We start from the raw sequence: 21,755 nt of genomic DNA on the forward strand, positions 1-21,755 counted from the left end.
GGACTGGGACTGTCAAGTTCAAAGAGCACACAGGCTCCCTCTAACTACACAGAGGCCCAATGCCCGGTACCCTCACCCCATTTTGATTTTCTGTGGGAACTTTTTGCTGAGACAAGCATTGTCCTTTAAGGCTCGCCCCAACTCACCAGTAGTAGTAGACTCCTCATCAATATTTTTTAGATCTGATTTTAGCCAAGCTACTATGGAAAAAAGATGGAAAATGAGACAGCTCATTGACCCACTTAAAGCGACATGGGCTCAAGTGTTCCTGCAGGAAACTGCCAGGTTGAAAGTTATCAAAGATGGACAGCCACTATTGTTTGTTTCGGATGCGGAGGCTAAGCTGGCACTAACCAAATGGCAGACGGCGTGAACATTTGCCATGAACACTAGGCGGGCCTGCTTGGAATATGTTGAATTCTATAATCCTGTATTTTGTTAATGTTTGACACTTTTATTTTGTGCCTCGGTAAAAGCATTAGGGGAAGAGTAGATTAGAATTATATAGAGACTGGGCCTGGGTGGCTCTGGGGGTAGTAAGGGCTTAAGTATGCTCATATCCCTCTTACTTTTGTTTATGACCGTGAGGGGCCAGCTGGGGTCGGGCTTTGTGGGGCACTGAGACTCAAGCTGCCATATCCAGCGGCAGCTGTTGGGGGAGGGTAATTCCTTCTTTATGAAATGGGCCGGGGATGGATAGGTTGGTTTGGAGGGGGGGTTGAAGGGTATTGTAGGGTGGGAGCGGGGTATAAAAAGGGGGAAAAAGTCAAAAAGAAGGTTTGCAGTCTTATTTTAGGTGGAGGGAATTCAGCGGTTACCATTATTTTTGTTTTGAGGATTGGTAATTTACTTAAACAGGTATGGCATTGATTAGGTGTTTATCTTAGAATGTGGCTGGACTGAATAGGGGGCTTAAAAGACAATTAGTACGAGAGGAGCTCAGGGCATATAAACCTCATTTAGTACTTTTAACAGAAACACATCTAGCATTTAAAGATCAGGGTTTTCTCGAACAGCTGGGATTCCAGAATATAATATGTACCTCTCAAAATGTGTCATTCAGAGGTACTGCCATCTTAGTGTCTAAAACATTAGACTGTCAAGTTCATAAGGTGCTGGCAGATCAAAGAGGAAGATGGGCTATTGCTCAAATTGAGATTAATACTGGGAGATATGTTTTTAGTGTTATATATGGTCCCAACATTGACGACCCGACAATATTTGATGATATCTGTTTAGAATTAGTGGGACGGCAGGGGAAGGTGGTTTTGATGGGAGATTTTAATTGTGTTATTAATTATGGTACGGATTCTACTAGCCGGCCACTTGCCCTAAGAATGACAAAGGTGAGAGCTTCTATTTTAGAACTTGGGTGATTACATTCACTCTAGGATGTATGGCGTTCTCTGTACCCAACTACACCGGGATATACGTACTACTCTGCACCACATTGGCAGTACTCTAGGATTGACATGGCCTGGGTTTCGGATGCTATCTTGGTGGGGGCAGACATGGAGATCTGTCCCAGGATTACATCTGACCACAACCCCATAATTCTTTCTTTTCGGGCTAACTACACTCCTAAAACTGCTTGTGTATTTACCTTTCCACGGTATTTGGTTACAGATTCTAAGTTCTTGGTTTTCATTGCTAAAATAAATCTCGGAATATCATACAGATAATATAAGGGCCATCCTGCTTTGGGTATGGGATGCTATGAAAGCATTTATTAGGGGAGTCACTCAACAGTTCGCCCGAATAAGGAACGAGAGATAGGAACAAAGGATGCTTATCAAAAGCTTATCAGTTGTGAGCTTCAGCATGCTGAGGCCGTTCGTCTACAAAAGCTAGATCAAGATTCTTTGTATATTTCCCTTCTAGAGTAGAGGGCAGTGATAAATAGTGTTTTGAAAGAAAAAGTAGCGGCTTGCTTTACTAAGCATAAGACATTACAATATGAATATGGGGAAAGGATAGGGAAAGTTTTAGCTCACCAATTTATGGATAATCGTCTTAAAACTAAGATTAAGACTATTAAGGGCGAGGATGGCGCTATTTATAGAAGCCCCCAGGAGATAGCTATTCATTTTTCTATCTTTTATCAGCAACTGTATTCCCCAGATCCATCACAAGACTTAACTGATATGCAGCGCTACTTACATGGGAGCAATCTGCCGACTTTGACAGAAGAGGATTCTCTGTTACTAGAGCAGGAGATTACAGTGGAGGAGGTACTGGAAGCGATTGGGAGGCTATCTTCAGGAAAGGCGACTGGGGACGATGCTCTCCCGGCAGAGATGTAATCTCTCAAGTTGGGATCACTGGACGAGTTCCAGATTCATGAAATATGACCAATATAATCTTTCTTTAAAAAAAAGATAAAGCTTCGTACCGCCAAATTTCCTTAATAAATGCAGACGCAAAGGTGTCTGTTAAGATATTGGCCGCCCGGTTAGCTCCAATGATGGCCAGCCTGGTTTCTCCCCAGCAGCATGGGTTTATTCATGGGAGAGATACTACTGCCCATGTAAACATGGCAATAGCAGCTTTTGATGCTGCGGGGAAGTTAAAAACACAACTGGGCATGGTTTTATTGGATGCAGAATAGGCATTCGACCGGGAGGCCTGGGAATATCTCTGGGCAACACTCACTGCATTTGGGATTAAGGAAAATTTTCCGAAACTGGTCTTGGCTATGTATCATAGTCTGATGGCTAGGCTACAGTACTTAAATGGTCAAACTATCCCTTTTTCCATCCGGCATGGTACGAGGCAGGGCTGTCCTCTTTCCCCTCTTTTATTTGCTCTTTATATAGAGCCATTTATTCGGGCACTGCTGGGTAATATTTGATTTGCCCGCTGAATATTGGACAGCGTCCCCTTATACTTACGGCCTATGCCGAAGATATAGCCATTTTTATGGAAAAGACACGGAAGGCTATAGAAAATATTAACAGAGAGGCAAAGCGTTTGGATGCTTCTCCAGCTATAAGTTGAATAACAACAAAACTTAAATCCTTCTTAACTTCCAGCCAGAAGTCCCGATTGAAGGAGCCTGTCCAAGAGCTACATATCTCGGGGTAAAAATGTTGTCTAAAATTGAGCTCATATTTTCATTAAATTATGATTTTCTACTAACTACAGTTACTAAGCAACTGAAGTTGTGGCACAAGCTTCCATTAAGCATCTTAGGCAGATGCAATGTTATAAAAATGAAGATACTTCCTAAATTTCTTTATCTTTTTAGATCCATTCCACTACGAATTCCTAATGTTTTTTTTAAGAAGCTAGAAAAGGATTTTGAGCAGCTTCATTTGGGGCTACAAGAAGTCAAGGCACGCTATTGGATTGATAAAGCTCCCTTATAATCAGGGTGGCTTAGACCTCCCTGATTTTACATTTCATTTTTGGGACGCTTTTGTTGGCCGCCTACGCAGCCTCTTGAACCCAGAGCAAACGGATTTTTGGCATTGGTTGGTCCTAGGGGGTGAGAGCCAGATGTTTTCATATCGAATTAATGACCCTAACTATTTTAAACGTGTTCGGTTAAAGACTATTAGAGATTGTGTACATATCTGGCAGGGCATTAAAATGAGACTTTCTCTATCTCTCGTACACAGCAGGCTTCCTCTATGGGGTGTACTCTTTGGGACAACTATATGATTGTAATGGTTTTAAGACATTCGAGAATCTCCAGATGATGTTTGATATCCCCCAACGCCTGTTTTTCAAATATTTACAGGTTAGGGATTACTTTGTTAGAAACTTAGCAGTTCGGAGTGTCTCTGGATCAGATATGTGGGAGTGTATGTACACTCAGACCCGGCAGGCCACCATTAGCAAGGCGTATCAAATTCTTTTCCAGAGCAGAGCAGAGGGCTGCGAGAAATTGGCTTCCAAGTGGAGTGAGATTCTTGCGGAAAATATTACTATAGAGAATATGAAGATAGCTTTGGACATTATTGCCCGCTCCGTCCACTCTGTGAACTTACGGCTGCAGCAATTTTGGATGCTTTGTCTACTTTATTATACCCCTGAAAGGATTCGCAGATCGTCTCAAGGTGGAGCAGGTTGGGGGGGATCCATGGAGGGACACAGCAGAACTGCCCTAAATGCGGGCTTAATGCTGCTGGCATTGTTCATATGTTTGTTATGTGTCCCACCTTAAAGTCGTTCTGGGATAAGATTTCAGTAGCAATTAAAGCTAGACTTGGTGGGGATCTCATGCTTTTGATAAGGGAAAAATGTTAGGGTACAAGGAAGATTGCGGTCAGAAAAGGCCCTTATTGACAATGATGCTGGTTGCTGCCTGGCTGGCGATAGCTAGAGCCTGGATCTTTCCTAAACCCCCTACCGAGATTGAATGGTGGCTAATCCTTAAAGGAACTGGGGAAAGGGAAAAAACGCTGGCTAAAGTAAGGGGTATTCAGGCTCTGCGAAGGTATGGGTCCATATGGGGCTGCTTAGAAGAGCCGTAAAGCACATGTTAAAAGATTATTGATTGCCATATGGATATATGGATGTGAAATACTGCAGGAGGGTTCCCATCGATTTGTTTATCTTTTTCTTTGTTTCTGTTTTTTATATTACGTCTTTTTCTTTTTGCTGATTGTATGACTGTACTTCTTCTTGACAATAAAAAAAAAAAAAGACTGCATATAGACATACCTATAGGCAATATCAATGCCACATAGGAAGTAATTAATACTGGTCCTGTAGGCCTTAGTCACCTGGGATATTAAAAAGTTGAGATCTAATGGAGATAGGAACACAAGTAGGGAAAATGATAAAATTGCCAAATTATCCACTCATGGATACAACAGATAAATAAAATTCAAAATTCATAGTGTGCCAACCCGCAAGTTAAAAAAATCCACCGGTCATGCTGGAAATAAAAAAGCAGGAAGTGTGCTCATATAAACTGTAAAGATAAACGAAGGGAGAATGCAAATCAAAGCATGACCCACACAAATGTAAATACAGCCGCTATGTGCAAGCCAACATAGTGCAACAATAAAGTGCGTGATAGTAGAATGACAAAATAAACTATACAACATATCTTCGTGAAAGAAGAAAGAAACCTTGCAGACTTGGAACGAAAGAAAATTACAACTCCCGCAACGAGACATGCGTGGGAGTGATATTGTCAACAGCTGATGTCACACATGCTGTATTACTTAGATCAAAAAGGGGCCGGTATTGCGCTCAAAGGGGCATATTCACAAGGAGCTATAGCCAAATTAATGGCACTTTAACGCAGCCAAACTCGTGATAAATCTACCTCCCCATTTACAAGCTGGTTTTAACAGCCCACAGCACCAGTTTACCCACGATAGCAGCCGCAAAAAACATCGCCACAGAGGACCCCCGCAAATATCGCTAATGAGATGCAGAGTAGGTGTTCCCGTGCAAAAAGCTGTGACAACACGATACCTTCTCAACAACCTGGTAGGACCTCCTGTCTACACGCCTGTGGCGGAAGGTGAGTAGTGAGGCCCGGGTGTGCTTCTCAACAACCAGCCAGTTCAGTGATAAGAACACAAAACACATGATAAGGCGCTTTAGCAGCAGGAAATTGACACCTGCTCTGGCCTGGTGTAAAGTCGGCCCACAGCCTGCACCACAAAAGGGAGCACAGCCCAGAGCGACACCTGAAGACAAACAGATGCCATGGAGCAACTAAACATGCAGCACGGACACCCAAGAGGGCCACAACACCCACCGACACCACACCCAGGAACAGCCCTCCCTGGCATCCACCCGACCAAAGACATGCCACATCAGTTACAACTAAACATGTACGAAATAATCCGCCTGATGTCACACAATCACAACTGGTGTCATGCATGTGTTGTCACAGAAATGAGCATCACACATTCATTTTTGAAGCAACCAAGGAAACTTTATTGAAATGAACACTGAAATGAAATGAAGACACATGGCGGCTCCCTTCGGGGCATTCCGTAGGTCACAGCCTGCAAGACAAAAAACATTATGAGAAGGTGTGTCTTGCGCACATCAAAGGACAGAAAGATAGCGATGGAGAGAGAGAGAGAAGAGGAGAGGGAGAGAGAGAGAGAGAGAAGAAGAGATGGGGAGAGAGAGAGTGAGAGAGAAGAGGGGGAGAGAGAGAGAGAGAGAGAGAGAGAGAAGAAGAGAGGGAGAGAGAGAGAGAAGAAGAGAGGGGGAGAGAGAGAAGAAGAGAGGAAATGAGAGAGAGAAAAGAATATAGGGGAGAGAGAGAGAGAAAAGAAGAGAGGGGGGCGAGAGAGAGAAGATGAGGGGGAGAGAGAGAAGAAGAGAGGGGGAGAGAGAGAGAAGAAGAGAGTGGGAGAGAGAGAGAGAGAAGAAGACAGGGGAAGAGAGAGAGAGAGAGAAGAAGAGAGGGGGAGAGGGAAGAAAGGGGGAGAGAGAGAGAGAGAGAGAGTGCCGCCCCTGCGCACCCAGACCACTCTGCACACCTGTTGCCACCGGTGTATCTCCAACCACTTGCCGGTATGTAGAGCAGTACACCAGGTCACACATCAGAGTTAGAGTTGTCATCTGAAACAGAGTCCAGATATATGACTGGCAAATTACACACACTTGCACAAGACAACATTGCCCGCCCGCCCATGCACACCCAGCCCCTCCAGGCACCCATCGGAGCATGGCCGCCCATGCACACCCGGGCCTCACTGCTCACCTTCCGCCACCGGCGTGTAGACAGGAGGTCCTACCACATTCCACTGCAAGCCACAAACCCGGGGCCCGTGGACATGGCACCCTCCACTCCATGCAGCCACGCTACGCAGGCCACCAGGTCTCACGCCTGGTGCTGGGTTACTCCATGGCATAGGACATACCAGGGCACCCGGCACCATCGCAGGCTGCACACCCGCTCTGCCCAATGGGTGCCACTAACTCTGTGATCCCGGAAGTGAGGCCACATGGCGGTAGGCCCCCGCTGCCACTGGCCTACACTGCAGTCCAGCAAGGCACACAAATCCCGAGCAGTCCGGACCGCTCAGCAGCTTAAGGTGCCAATGACTCAGTGCACCCAAAGTCACCGTCCAGTGGCGGGGTGCCCGTGCCGGCCGCAATGCACCGTGTGCCACAAACCCTGTTCAACCCCAGTCAGCGTCCCGTGGCGGGGTGCCTGTGCCGACCGCAATGCACTGTGTGCCACAAACCCTGTTCAACCCCAGTTGGCGTCCCATGGCAGGGTGCCTGTGCCGGCCGCAATGCACCATGTGCCACAAACCCTGTTCAACCCCAGTCAGCGTCCCGTGGCGGGGTGCTTGTGCCGGCCACAATGCACCGTGTGTTACAAACCCTGTTCAACCCCAGTCAGCGTCCCATGGCAGGGTGCCTGTGCTGGCTGCAATGCACTGTGTTCCACAAACCCTGTTCAACCCCAGTCAGCGTCCCGTGGCGGGGTGCCTGTGCCGACCGCAATGCACCATGTGCCAAAAACTAAGGGTGGGTGGCAAATTCCGTTCCGCTCGCGGAACTTGCGAAATTTTGGCATTTAGGCATTCCGCGCAAAACGCAAAAATGTCAAAACATCCGCGATCCGCGGCGGAACGAAATTCGGGGCATGAGGTAATTATTAAACCTCACCAGGAAGCACTTACAGATTATAAATAAAGTATAAACTAAGCAGGAGCCCGAGTAGAAGCTAGTATTCAGTAACGCATTAATCAGCCCTAAAAAATCGTGAACTCGGTCAAGGCTGGGCAGGTGTGCTTTCTCCACATATCTACTGTCGAAAATTAGCTGCAATCCTTGATGGAGGTCTTTGCATCCATGAGTTTCTTGAGCACAATCCCTGTGTAGTTCCTGCGACCAGGAGGCTGCTTTCTCCTCATCTGCTGCTCTGATCGGCCTCTGACCCTTTATAAACAAGAGGCATGTGAACTCGCATTGAAGCCCCACCCGTTTGAAAACACCCCACACACACTAGCGGTGTGCAACGTCTTCCAGGCATTTCCCCACTATGATGGACATCTCAATCAAGGGACCTCGGCGCGAATCGATGCGGTGACAAAGTTACAGACACATGGTCACTGGAGACAACTCTTCTGTCCCTTTACGCAGCTGTAGTGTAGGAAAAGCACTATACATTTACCCAACGAGGTAGCACTTACTGATTAGCCAGTAGAAAGTACTCCAGCTGAGTAGAGGTATTGCACAAAACGGTGGCATCTTCTTGGATAATATGCAGGGCAGGACTCATTCTGGCACGATGCTCCTGTCACAAAAATTCAACCTCAACAGGAAGCACTTACAGATATAAATAAAGCAGGTGCCCGAGTTGAAGCTCAAATTCAGTAACAAATTAATCAGCCCAAAAGAATTGTGAGCTCGGTCAAGGTTGGGCAGGTGTGCTTTCTGAACATGTCTACAGTCAAAAATTAGCTGCAAGCCTTGATGGAGGTCTTTGTATCCATGAGTTTCTCAAGTGCAATCCCCGTGTAGTTCCTGTGACCAGGAGGCTGCTTTCTCCTCATCTGCTGCTCTGATTGGCCTCTGACCCTTTATAAACAAGAGGCATGTGAACTCACAATGAAGGCTAGAAGCCCCGCCCGTTTGGAAACGCCCCACACACACTATCGGTATGCAACGTCTTCCTGCCATTTCCCCACTATGATGGACAGCTCACTCAAGGGACCTCGACGCCATTCGGCGCGGTGGCAAAGTTACAGACACACATGGTCACTGGAGACAATTCTTCTGTCCCTTTATGCAGCTGTAGTGTAGGAAAAACACTATACCTTTACCCAACGAGGTAGCACTTACTGATTAGCCAGTAGAAAGTACTCCAGCTGAGTAGAGGAATTGCACAAAATGGTGGCATCTTCTCTGACAAATATGCAGGCCAGGATTCATTCTGGCACGATGCTCGTCTGACCTGACTCCCTGAGAGTGACCCTGCATAGATTACAATGGCCCAGCAAAATCTCCACGAGCATGTGAAATTTCGGGTGTTCGCAGAGATTTCTTGCCGTTTCGCTGAATTTTACGTAAGGCAACTCCGCAAATTCCGCCCACCCCTACCACAAACCGTGTTCAACCCCAGTCTGCGCCACGTGGCAGGGTGCCTGTGCCGGCCGCAATGCACCGTGTGCCACAAACACTGTTCAACCACAGTCTGCGCCACGTGGTGGTAGGCCCGTGCTGGCCTCAAGGCCTCGGGTCCATCATCCAATCACCACAGGCAGAGGGGTATGTGACGTCGTCGGCCCCTTATATTTGCGGGGTCACATGGCCTGTGAAACCTGTGCCGGATGGGTGTGGTGTGCATGCAAACCTGCCCTCAGGGAGTGGCTGTTACATGCTGACAACTAGACCAGTGACCTGCACACCACAAGCGAGTACGCCTGCGACAGGTAGCAATGAGGCCCCCCCATCCCCCCTCAGAGCATTAGCGGAGTGGTCTGGCCTGCCATACACTGGAACAGTGCAGGGCTTGCAGAAATGACTCGTGGGCACTGGGCGTGGTTCAGTCCATGTCCGGACAAGGAAGTGGCTGATAGGTGTGTCCCTGTTATGGTGTCCACAGGACTAGTTACACGCACCCTCTGACTGGCATCCCACAGGATGAACATCATTGACGCAAGGGAAATCACTGTTCCTACATTCATCCACACATACATACATGAATTATGAAAGACATGACACAGCAGTGCATCACTGGATGTTTATTGCACATCCAGTGCAGTTCTGCAGCCCGGGGATGACAAGTACTGCGGAAGATGAAGGGTACAGTCTGCAGTCTGGTCGCCGTATCATTGGTCATCAAACAGGATGTGGCAGTCCATGTCATTGTCCAAGGTGAGTGCATCTGAGTGAATCGGGGGTCAGTGGGAGGTCATGAGGCCATGTGCGGGACCAAGCAGGAGCAGACCAGGTGGCGGAAATGAATGCTACTGTGTCCTTCTGATCACAGGCACATTCACGTCCTCGGATGAGTGCTCTGCCCCACATGTGGGTGTTGCTGTACCGGCTGTGGCACTGTGTGCCACTGACACATCAGGGGCCAGAGGTGGATTGGCAGCCGCACTGTATCCCACTGACACATCAGATGCCGGAGTAGTTAGGCCTGCCGCACTGGGAGGCAGAGACACACCGGGGGGCGGAGATGTGGATGGTGTGAGGGCAGCAGCATTCATCATCGCCACACCTTGTGGCAGCAATGCCATGATGAGGATCTGCAAGGCATGGAAGATCCCAGCTACATTTCGCTGATGTGCAGTGGTGGCTGCCATCCTTTCCGCCTCCATCCACACCATGTCCTTCATGAGCTTCCACATGTGTGCCAGCTCACGGCTGGTATCGCTGGAGCCACCCTGAGCAGACAGGTGTTCTTCTCTTCACATCATGACTTCAGCGATGTTAGTCAGGGCTCGTTGGAGACCATGGAGCGGGCCTACACACCCAAGGATGGCGTCAAGTTTGGTTGCCATGATTCCGAAGCCCATCTGCACCTGCTCTGCCGTCTCCCTCTGGCATTCCAGCACATGGCGTCGAAAGGTCATGTGTTGTTCCTGGAAGTCTTGGGGGTGTGCCGGGGCTGTGGGTGCCTCCTGCTGGGTGCTTTGGGTAGTTGGTGGGGTCTCCTTGATGTAGCTGGGCTGCTCTGATCCCGGAGGTGAGTGGCGGATGAGGTCAATGATGTCTTGGATGGTTTGGGTGTCGATGCTGGTGTTGTCCTCCTCATCATCAGTAAAGAGTGGCTAGGACTGCTCTGCTGGAGGTGTTGATGGTTCCCCCGCGATGTGAAGGGGAGATGGTGTATTACAATGTGTCCACATGTATGTAGCTGCATGGTACCCAGAGTCATTGTGAGTGTGCACTGTGCTCTGCTTGATTGTGCATGTGTGCCATTGTGGCCATCTCCACCCATCCCCCCAGTACCTGGTGGTCACTCACCCTGTTGCGGTTGTGCTGTGTCCTGTCGAGCAGAATCTGATCCCCCGACTCGGCTACAATCTCCACACTGATGGCTGTCGACACCAGCTCCTCCTTGTCATCCAGCTCGAGCTGTGCTGCTGGGCCCCCACCTCCAGTCTGCGTTGCTGCCTTCTCGCTGGCAGAGAGTTTCTCCTTGGTCTTCCGCTTGATGTCATTCCATCCCCTCTTGATCTCGCCCATTGTTTTCTTGTGCTCTCCGACGGCATTCACCTTGTCCACCATGCCCTACCATATTCCATTTTTGGTGCCCAATGACACGTTGGAGGAAAGGAACAGTTTTTGATGGTGTTCCATCACCTTCGTGACTATGATCCTGTTCGCCTGCGGACTGAACTACGACTTCCTCTTCTTCTTGTCCTTGCCCTTCCCTGTCCCCGAGGTTGTGGGCCGGTAGTCCGGGGGGCTTTTGGGGTTGCGCTCGTCCTCTGCGCCTGCTCCGGCTGCCTCCATGGTGCTTGGGTGTTGGTCAGTTTGTGTTTGGGTGTTTTTTCTACTTTTATGGTGATTTTTCCCACCTGCCTGGTGTGTGTTGCAGGGCTGGCACTGCTTATTGCTGATTTCCTCATCGCGCTTTGGCCCATCGCAGGTTTTTTGGTGTTGTGGTTTGTGTTTTTGTCTCCATCGAGGTGGTTGTATCGTGGACATTGTCCGCGGTTTCGGCAGAGTATTGCATGCTACCGCCACGTTGTGAATTCCACGTTGACACAGGATTATTTTCCCGCGATAGGCTGCAGTGTTGAAAGTTGTGTTATGCTACTCTTACAGTAGTTATCACTTGTTCTTGTGAATATTCCCCAAAGTGTAGCTACCATAATTTGGGAGAAGCTAAATAAAATAGAAGTCTATTGGCTGAAGAGGGCGGCATAATGTTACTATCTATAGGTTTGCAGTTGGCTGAAGCAAATAGACAAGAGATTACACTAAGAGACTGCCTGAGGAGGCCAAGCGGGGAGGGAGAAGGGGGGAGAAGATAGGGAGGTGTGGATAAAGGAAAAGAGATGGGACAGGAAAGGACAGGGAGAAAGTCCCTTACTTGCAAATTGGCACCGCTTCGTTTGGCCCACATACCGATCCAGATCACCTCCTGCGTCGGAAGGTGGAAGACGGCACTGGCGCAACGCAATTATAGCGTCTGATGCATGGCCATCAAAAGAGGACAGCTTCACGAATAACGCTAGGAATACAGAATTTTAACATAACGTGTTGAGCGTGATACACAGTCAAAAAACAAAAATCATAACTAGGATGCAAAATTAAAAAGTAAAGGGGTCAACCATCAAGGGATCAAATCTGATTGAAAAAAACTACAGGGACAGAGCAAAATTGGGGAATACGGAGGCCATATTAGAAAAGTAAAGGAAAGAAATATAGGATCGCCTTGGCCATATTGGACCAGTAGTGACGATGAGAGACTTAACTAAGAAATAAATGACGTCCCAGCAATAGAAAAATATATTAAAAGTCAAAAGGAGGGAGAACTAGTACGGACGAGCAAGGTTCACTGCTGTAAAAATTGTAGAAATGACATCATGGCTTGTATCGCGGGAGAATAGCCATTCACAAATTTGGAAATAACAAAGAAGAAACAAATACGTAAATATCGAAGGAAGAAGAAATTAAATTAAGTAGATAAAGTGAAATATTAATAATAATTGGAGCCCAAACGTAAAAAAGCCAAAAAATAAAAATAAAAAAGCTTGGTTGGAGTGAATCATTTCGAATTAAGAAAGATGAACTATAAACAGTTCAAAACATGATTATGAATCAAACATACATGGAGATAATACAACATTTTCTGTACAGTTCATACAAGATGTATTTTTTATTTAATTTTACAAAAGTTGAACTGTGAACAATTCAAAACAGAATTACAAATGAGACAAACAGTTAGATAATAGACATTTCATATACAATTCATTTAAGTTGTGTGCTATTTTAAAATTGTATAACACGAAATAAACAAAAGCAACTGGAATTTGACCAAGGACGAACATGGGCTTTTTTCCTTTGGGCTCCAATTGTTATTATTATTTCACTTTATCTACTTTATTTAATTTCTTCTTCCTTCGATATTCACGTATTTGTTTCCTCTTTGTTATTTCCTAATTTGTGAATGGCTATTCTGTCGCGATACAAGCCATGATGTCATTTCTAGAATTTTTGCCGGAGTGCGGCTTGATCGTCCTTTCTAGTTCTCACTCCTTTTAACTTTTTATATATTTTTCTATTGCTGGGACATCATTTATTTCTTAGTTAAGTCTTTCATCATCCCTGTCCAACAGCCAAGGTTCTGAATTTAGGAATCATCTTGGACAATGAATGGAAATTCGCAGGCCAGATAAAATGCCTGCGTCTTCCTGCTTTTTCTTACTAAAGATCCCATGAAAGATTTTCCTCTTTATCCCTCAAGAACTCAGGAGAACGGTGGCGGTAGCTCTTATTTTATCTAGAATTGACTACTGTAATGCTCTTTTTGTGGGCATTGACAAAACTCAGATGTCCAAATTACAGTCTCTACAAAATGCAGCTGACCATCTGCTTTTAAGTATCCCCAAAGGTCATTCTTCTTCAGCTGATATCAGAGCATTACATTGGCTTCCCATTCAGCAACGAGTGGAGTTTAAGGCCCTATGTCAGGTCCATAAGGCACTTTATGGTGGCGGAGCTGCTGACATCCAAAAATTGTTCCCAAGGTATGTGCCCATGAGGAAACCTAAGATCAACGAATGGGGGTCTTGTTCAAGCTCCCAAGTTTTGCAGAGCTAGATGGGGTGGCAGGAGCTTTTCCTTTCGAGCATCCACGCTATGGAATAAGATGCCAACCGTCATGAGGCTGCAACCTAACTTGCAGCTTTTTAGGAAATCACTTACATTCTGGCTGTTTCCCTCCTAAATTAGTTACAGCAACCCACAGTGCACCACTGTCTTATCGTTTCAGCACCGAGACGCAGCGGCATTCGAGCACTTTATAAACTGGTCCAATATGGCCGACGTGATCCTATATTTCCTTCCTTTACTATTCCACAATTTTGCTCTGTCCCTACCATGTCGTTTTTTTCAATCAGATCTGATGACTTGATGGTTGACTCCTTTACTTTTTTATTTTACATCCTAGTTATGATTTTTGTTTTTTGACTGTGTATCATGCTCTGCACGTTCTGTTAAAATACAGTAGCCCTAGCGTTATTTGTGACGCAAACCTCTTTTGATGGCCATGCATCAGACGTTATAATTGCGTCACGCGGGTGCCATCTTCCACCTTCCGATTTCGATGGAGGCGGCGATCCGGACCAGTATGCGGGCGAAACAAAGCAGTGCCAATTTTCAAGAAATGGATTTTCTCCCTGACCTTTCCTTTCCTCTCCCCTTCCCTATCTTTTCCTTTTCCCACACCTCCCTATCATCTCTCCCACCTCCCCCGCTTGGCCTCCTCGGGCAGTCTCTTAACATAATCTCTTGTCTATTTGCTTGGCCGACGGCAAACCTATAGATAGTAACACTATGCTGCCCTCTTCAGACAATAGACTTCTATTTTGTTTAGCTTCTCCCAAATGATGGTAGCTATACTTTGAGTGCTGTACCGGCCCGTTTTTGATCTAAGTAATACAGCATGTGTGACATCAGCTATTGGCAATATCACTCCCATGCATGTCTCTTTGCGGGAGTTGTAATTTTCTTTCATTCCAAATCTGCAAGGTTTCTTTCTTCTTTCACGAAGATATGTTGTATAGTTTATTTTGTAATTCTACTATCCTGCACTTTATTGTTGCACTATGTTGCCTTGCATATAGCGGCTGTATTTACATATCTGTGTGTCTTGCTTTGATTTGCATTACCCCTTCTTTTATCTTTACAGTTTATATGACCACACCGCCTGTTTTTTCATTTCTAGCATGACCAGTGGATTTTTTGAACTAGTGATTTGGTACAGTATGAATTTTCAATTTTATATATCTGTTGTATCCATGAGTGGATAATTTGAAATTTTTTATCTTTTTCCCTACTTGTCTTCCTATATCCATTAGATCTCAACTTTTTTATATCCCAGGCGATTAAGGCCTACAGGACCAGTATTAATTACTTCCTATGTGGCATTGATATTGCCTATCGGTATATCCATATACAGTTAATCCAATTCTTTTTCCTTTATCCATTGAATTACGGTTTACATTAATTTTTACCTGTTTTCATTTCGACTGAGTTCTTGGTTTTGCAATTGGTGTTTTGAAGGTTGTGTGCTTGAAGCACCTCCCTCTTGTAGTACTTACTTTAGCTAATTCAGGCTATTTCTCTTGATCAAATTACTCTCAGCGTTTATCTTGAGCTATGTCTATTGCACTAATTTCTCATTTTTTCATCACACTTTTTGGTGATATGCACTTTTAACATTGTTTTCTGTTCTTCGGGTATATCACATACTCAGCTGTTTACGTCTTCGGGCTTTATGAGTGATTCATTTATTTTTACCTAGGGTCATATATAATATCAGTTTTCGGCTACCCATGTATATTTTATTACAGATATTTTATTGATACCCAGTGGACGCTCTAATGTTTGATGTTCTGTCCTGATGATGTCCCTTTAATTAATTACGGGTCAAAACGCCATCGACGCCGATATGTGGCCTTAACTTAGGAGGATACATATTTTATTGTGTGTTTCTGTTTTGTTTTTAACCATGTCTTTGTAGTTTTTCCTTACCCACTTTTTGTTTGTTTACACATGTCACTGTTTATAATTGTAACGTTGTGTAACTTTGTGAGCGCTATTATTGTTTTATGTATATAAACATTATTAACACTAAATTTTATAAACCTAAAAAGTTGTTAACTGTACATGGGTTTTGGGTGTTTTATTAGTTGGTCAGCACTGTTTCTGGGCTTTCTCTTTTTTCCTGTTTTAAATAAATACTTTTAGAATTTAGTTCCTTTTGTTTCAATTCCCTTCTCACTTTAATGTTGTACTTGAACCACTGTTTGGATTCCAGTAATATCAGGAAGTGTCACCCAGTGTCGGATTGCCAAATAGTGCCAATATTCTGAGTTTGGGAGCCCAAAGTCTTGTTGGACCACTTTAAAGTCCAACAGACCTCTCAATTCAAATACATCTCCAATTCGTTTGCAGTTGGCCTCCGGCCAGTGTGTGAAGGTCTTTCTCTAGTGCGGCCTGTGGAAAGTCTGGGTTCCCTATGATTGGGGTGAGTGGGAAAATCTGTGTAGAGAGATGTTTAGAGGAGTACAACTTGTCCCAAACCCCCATATTGGCTCTAACCACCGGTGATATGTAGACACCCAACGGGCGGTGTTTGCACTGAAGCCATTGGATGTTCCAGATATGGACTCCCGTCACCACTTGGTCTAGGAAACACCAATGTTTCTCCGTCATTGGACGCTGCCATTTGACCATGTAGCGTAATTGTGCAGCTTGGTAATATTTTGCCAGGTTCAGTATACCTAATCTACCCTTGGCTATTGGCAAGTAGGACCGCTCTTTCGCCAACCGGGCCCGCTTACCAGCCCATATAAAGGCCTCAAGAGTGGCCTGTGGTTTTTTTCATAATGGGTGCAGGTGGCGCCAGCGGCATCACCTGCATAAGATAGAGAATTTTTGGCAGCAGGGTCATTTTGACCGCTGCTATGCGACCCACCCAGGAAATGGGACCTCCATGGCAGGATTGAATGAGGGACCTCACCGTCTTTAAAAGGTCCGAGTAGTTATGTGTTACCAAGCCTTCAATGTTGGGGAATATTTGAATGCCCAAGTATTGGATTCCCCTTTTCGCCCACTGAAAAGAAAATTCCGATGACAACCGTAGTTGCTCGTCATGCAGGATAGTGATGTTAAGTGCTTGGGTCTTGGTAGTATTCACTTTAAAGCCTGAGACCTCACCAAATGCTGTGAGTTCCTCAAGGAGGGGGGGGGGCAGTGAGTGATGCAGGTTTGTGATGGCCAGCAACACATCGTCTGCGTATAGAGCTATTTTATGAGATTGGTCTCCCTCTATCTGTGGATGGTGTTAAATGCGTTCCGCCAACTGCTCCATGTAGAGCGCAAACAGGAGTGGTGAGAGCGGACAGCCATGGCGGGCCCCCTAAAGATGGAAAAGGTCGAGGACTGTGCATTGTTTACCTTGACCAGCGCTTTTGTCCCGCATTCCCATCCCAGATCCACAGCCGGAATCTAGGACCGAAGCCCACTGTCTCCAGCACTGCTTGCAAGATTCGTCAAAAGACGCGATCAAAGGTCTTTTCGACGTCTATCGACAAAAACAAGGTCGGTTTTTGGGAACTTCAGGTCTTATCCAGTAGGTGAAAAAGCCTTTTGGTGTTGTCCCCACTAGTGTGGCCCGGTATGAAGCCGGACTGGTCAATCTCGATCAGCCCCGGCATATACCCACCCAGTCTGCCCGCTAGTATCCCTGTCAATATATTGGCATCCACATTTAAGAAAGATATGGGACGGTAGGACATGCAGTGTTGAGGACCTTTCACCGGTTTTGGCAACACTGTTATTATTGCCATACACATTGATTCTATATTCTCCCCAGTCTCACTGAGCAAGTTGTACAGCTGAGCAAGTATTGGGGAGAGGAGTGAGGCATATTGTTTGTAAAAGGCTGCTGTAAACCAATCTTGCCCTGGCACCTTTTCCAATTAGAGTCTCCCTATTGCATCCAGCACTTCCCGTTATGTTATGTCTTTCTCCAGAGACGTGATGGAGGGGGCCTGTAGCTTTGTTATTGGGGCCTGTGCAATGTAGGGAATGCAATCTCCGGAGATCTCCCCTCCGCCCTGTGGAGGTGTGCGTAAAAGCAACCAAACTCTGCCGCTATGTCTCATCCCTTGTTATATGTTGTTTGTTACCATCTATGAGGCCCTGCATGCGCCTAGAGTGTACCTGCATTTGCAACCTGCGTGCCAGCAGCTTCCCAGCTTTGTTTCCCCCGCATAATATTTCTGTCGCATTCGAGGTAACGCATATTCCGCGGCATCCATGTCCAGCGCCCTAAGCTAATTTCATGCTATAGTCATTTGACGCCAAATTTTATGTGAGTCTGCTCGTTGGTGGGGCACTTCTAGCTCTTTAACGGTACTTTTTAGGCTGGCACGTTTCAATGCTCGCTCCTTGTTGAGTCTGGCTACTATCGCTATACACGTGCCTCTAACGACCACCTTAAGAGCCTCCCAGAGTGTTGCTATTGCCGTGTGTGGTGTATCGTTGATGGAGAGATAGTCTACTATAGCTTCCCCCACTTCTTTAATCATTGCGTCATAGGATAGCATTTTAGGATTGGGACGCCATGATTTGCAACTCTGGTGTAGGGTCGGAAGGTGTAGGTCCAATTGGATGGGAGTATGGTCAGACAGGGATGCCACATCAATTGTGGCCTGCTTTACTCTCTGGCACAGTGGAGCAGAAATAAGAAAATAGTTAATTCTAGCATAGTATTGGTGAGCAGCTGAAAAAAAGGAAGAAGAAGATATGGCCGGGTGCAGTGTCCACCAAAAGTCTGCCAACCCAGCCTCTGCTAGCCAACGTGTTCCCTGCCGGGTGAACATCACTGTATTCCCTGGGAGTGGGGAAGTTCTATCTATAGAGGCATCCATTACCAAATTAAAATCACCCCATTACAAGATTGGAATATGAGGATGTGAGGACAGTGCCAAGCGCCTGTCGTATAAGGTGCTCTTGTTGTTCGTTAGGTGCGTAGATGGAGGCTATTGTGAATGTATGGTGGGCGAGGGACACCCTTAGGGACAGCAAACGTCCTGCAGTTTCAGATTGTACTCTAATGATTCCATCACTGGTTTCGTTGCACCTCGCCTCTAGAGTGAGATGTTTGACAGATCTTGGTATAGGTAGATTTTGTTGCCCTCGAAGAGAACATGAGGTTGGTCGCGCACCGCCTCCAATATTGTTTCTTTGTGTTTATAATTGTGAAGGTACGTGAGAATGTCCTGAGGGGCGTCTGGCGATATTGAAGGGCGACCTGCCCTATGGGTTCAGTCCAGTGAGAGGTTTTTCCCTTCGCCGCACTCCATCAACGAACAGTCCGCGCAGCTGCGGTAGGCGCTGCAGGATTCAATGGGTTCCCCCAGGCGGTTCCGCACTCATTCTGCACCCGGTGCTGACGATTTGGGGCAGCCGCTCACCCGGGAACCGCCAAATTACATTCCGGTGCAGCGGAGCTCCGTAGTTGAGCTACTGCACGGGCGCCATTTTGGACACGCCCCTTCTGGCTACTTTTACTGTATTGGGAGAGGGGGGATGTCAGATGGCCACCATAGACTGGGGGAGAAGGTGTTCCCTTCCCCAAAGGCATAATTTATGTCTTTTCTGAATTGCATTTTAGGTGAGTGGCTTTCATCCAGTGAAAAAGCCCTGTGAAATATTGACATAGGTTTTCTTAAGACAGTGTGGTGTTTTTGTCTAAGGCCATATAAGCATTAAAGAGCACTGGACCCTTGTGGAACACCAGAAAGCAGGGGGTTTTCTGCTGAATGATATTGCTCAAGGGAGAGGACTTGATTACTGTTTTGCAGAAATTATTTTAGCAGGCCAGGGCAAGATGAGAGATACCATAGGATTCGAGACAGTCCAAGAGGATGATATGTGAGACCGTATTGAATGCGACTGATAGGTCTAATAAGACCAATACAGAATTCTTTCCTTGATCAAGGGCATCTTTAATTGATTCAGTCGCGTACAGGAGGGCTGATTCTGTAGAGTGCTGAGGCCTGAAACCTGATTGATTCGGGTGTAAGATATTAGCTCCTTCCAGGTAAGTCATAAGTTGAGAATTAATTAATTTTTCAGTGATCTTGCTTAGACATGGGAGTAGGGAGATGGGCTTGAGGTTGGTAAGGGTGGTTGGATAGGCAAATTGTTTCTTTTGGAGCGGTTTGACTGCTGCAAGCTTCCATTCATTGGGAACTTTGGCTAGTGACAGGGAAGCATTTATTCTCTTGTTTATGACTGGATTGACAGTGTCTTTCATAGCATGTAGAATTGAGGGAGGACAAGGATCAAAAGGGGACCCAGATTTGACAGCAAGTGTCGCCTGGCGAGTTTGGTCTAGGCTAAAAGATCCAAACATTTGAAGGGCTGGTCTGTTATTACCTAAATCGACATTACTGTTGATGGAAGAGAGGGGGAGTGCTGGGAAATCTTGTTGTAGTGACTGGACCTGCTGTTCGAAATATTCCGCTATGCGGTCACATAGAGACTGTGACAGGGGATCTCTTGTTTAAGGGATATGGGATTATTGAAGGAGTTGACTATCTTGAAGATAGTTTTTTGGTTTGAGTTTGAGAGTTTGGTAAAGTAAGATTTTTGGGCCACTTTGATTTGATGGTGATATTTTTTAAGAACTGTTTTGAACTTGATTAATTCAGCCTGTTCATAATTCTGTCGCCATCTACATTCCAGGATCCTACAGTGGCTATGTATTTCTTTCAAGTTTTGGGTGTACCATGGTGCGGAGGGTTTCTTGGGCGGCCTGTTGTTTTGTGATTCAGGGGACGCAAAGCGGTCCCTCAGGGTAGACATCCACTGGGTAAAACGTTGGTTGTCTACTACTGGATCCCCGACAACTTGGGTCTGCAAACTGATGCTTCTAGACTGAGATCAGGAAGGGCTGCCATATCCCTCCACTTGGGCTTGGTGTTATGAGTGGTGGGGATGCGTCCCTTGGAGTTTTTCATGCGAAGATATCTGATTTCGAGGGGTATCAACTTATAATCAGACCAGGTTAGGCTAACTGGGGCCTTGACTGTAAGAATCGTGAGGTTAGAGCAGATACCATCCAGTGTGTGGCCTGCGTTATAGGTGGGGGTGAGTATCCGCTACTCCAGGCCGAGTGTATCCATAATTTCCCTGAAATGTATTGCAGCTGTGTCGTTTAGAACATCTAGGTGGATGTTAATATCTCCTAGCAGGGTGAAATTGGAGTATCTGAGAGTGCTTGAGCTCATGACGTCTCCAATACTATCCAGGAAGGTTTTATAGGGGCCTGGTGGGCGGCAGAGCAAGGCTCCTGTGAAAGAGTCCTCAAGTTGGAAGCAGAATCTGATACCTTCTGCAGCTTTGAGGTCTGATATTTCAAATACTGAGCATTTCAGTGAGCTGTGATAAATATTCACCAGATCTCCTCGACGTTGCTCTGGTCTGTTTAATCTATAAATAAGATAGCCAGGGGGTAGGGCATGGATGATATCTGGATTACACCAGGCTTTAAGCCAGGTTTCTGTTACGAAAAGGCAATCTAGGTTATCGTTTAGGATTAGGTCATAGATGTTTTGCACATGTTTGCATAATGATCGAGCATTAGTAAGACCACCTCGTAGGTAGGTCAGGTTTGGGAAATTGCTGATCATTGGGTCCTGTGTGGGCTTAAGGATTGTTTTGCAGTTTCTACAGCAAATTGAAACCTTCCAATTTGGAGCATCAAGAGAGTTCTGACAAATGTGAGGGTTATTAAGAACCAGAAGAGAATCTCTAGTGAAACACATACCTGGTCGAAAAAGAGCAGCATTTCTGGCGCTGGACAAATCAAGATAGCTGTGTCAAGTGGCTGCTGTTCACATCTCATCCGGGGGCCTCATCTCTACCCCTGTTGGACATCACTGCCAGGGACTCTCCCACCAAAATTTCAAAGTGGAGCCCCCTCCTGTGTTGGCTCCCAAGGTCTTGGCTTTCTCCTTTGTTCAATGAGCATGTGCTGGTCCCAATCTGGTACAGTGTGACAGCTAATAAGCGGCTGCAGATTTTCTTCCCCAACCCTTCCTTCTCAGGAGCTG

Source organism: Lissotriton helveticus, chromosome 1_1 (assembly GCF_964261635.1).
Source record: "Lissotriton helveticus chromosome 1_1, aLisHel1.1, whole genome shotgun sequence".
Classification (NCBI taxonomy): Eukaryota; Metazoa; Chordata; class Amphibia; order Caudata; family Salamandridae; genus Lissotriton; species Lissotriton helveticus.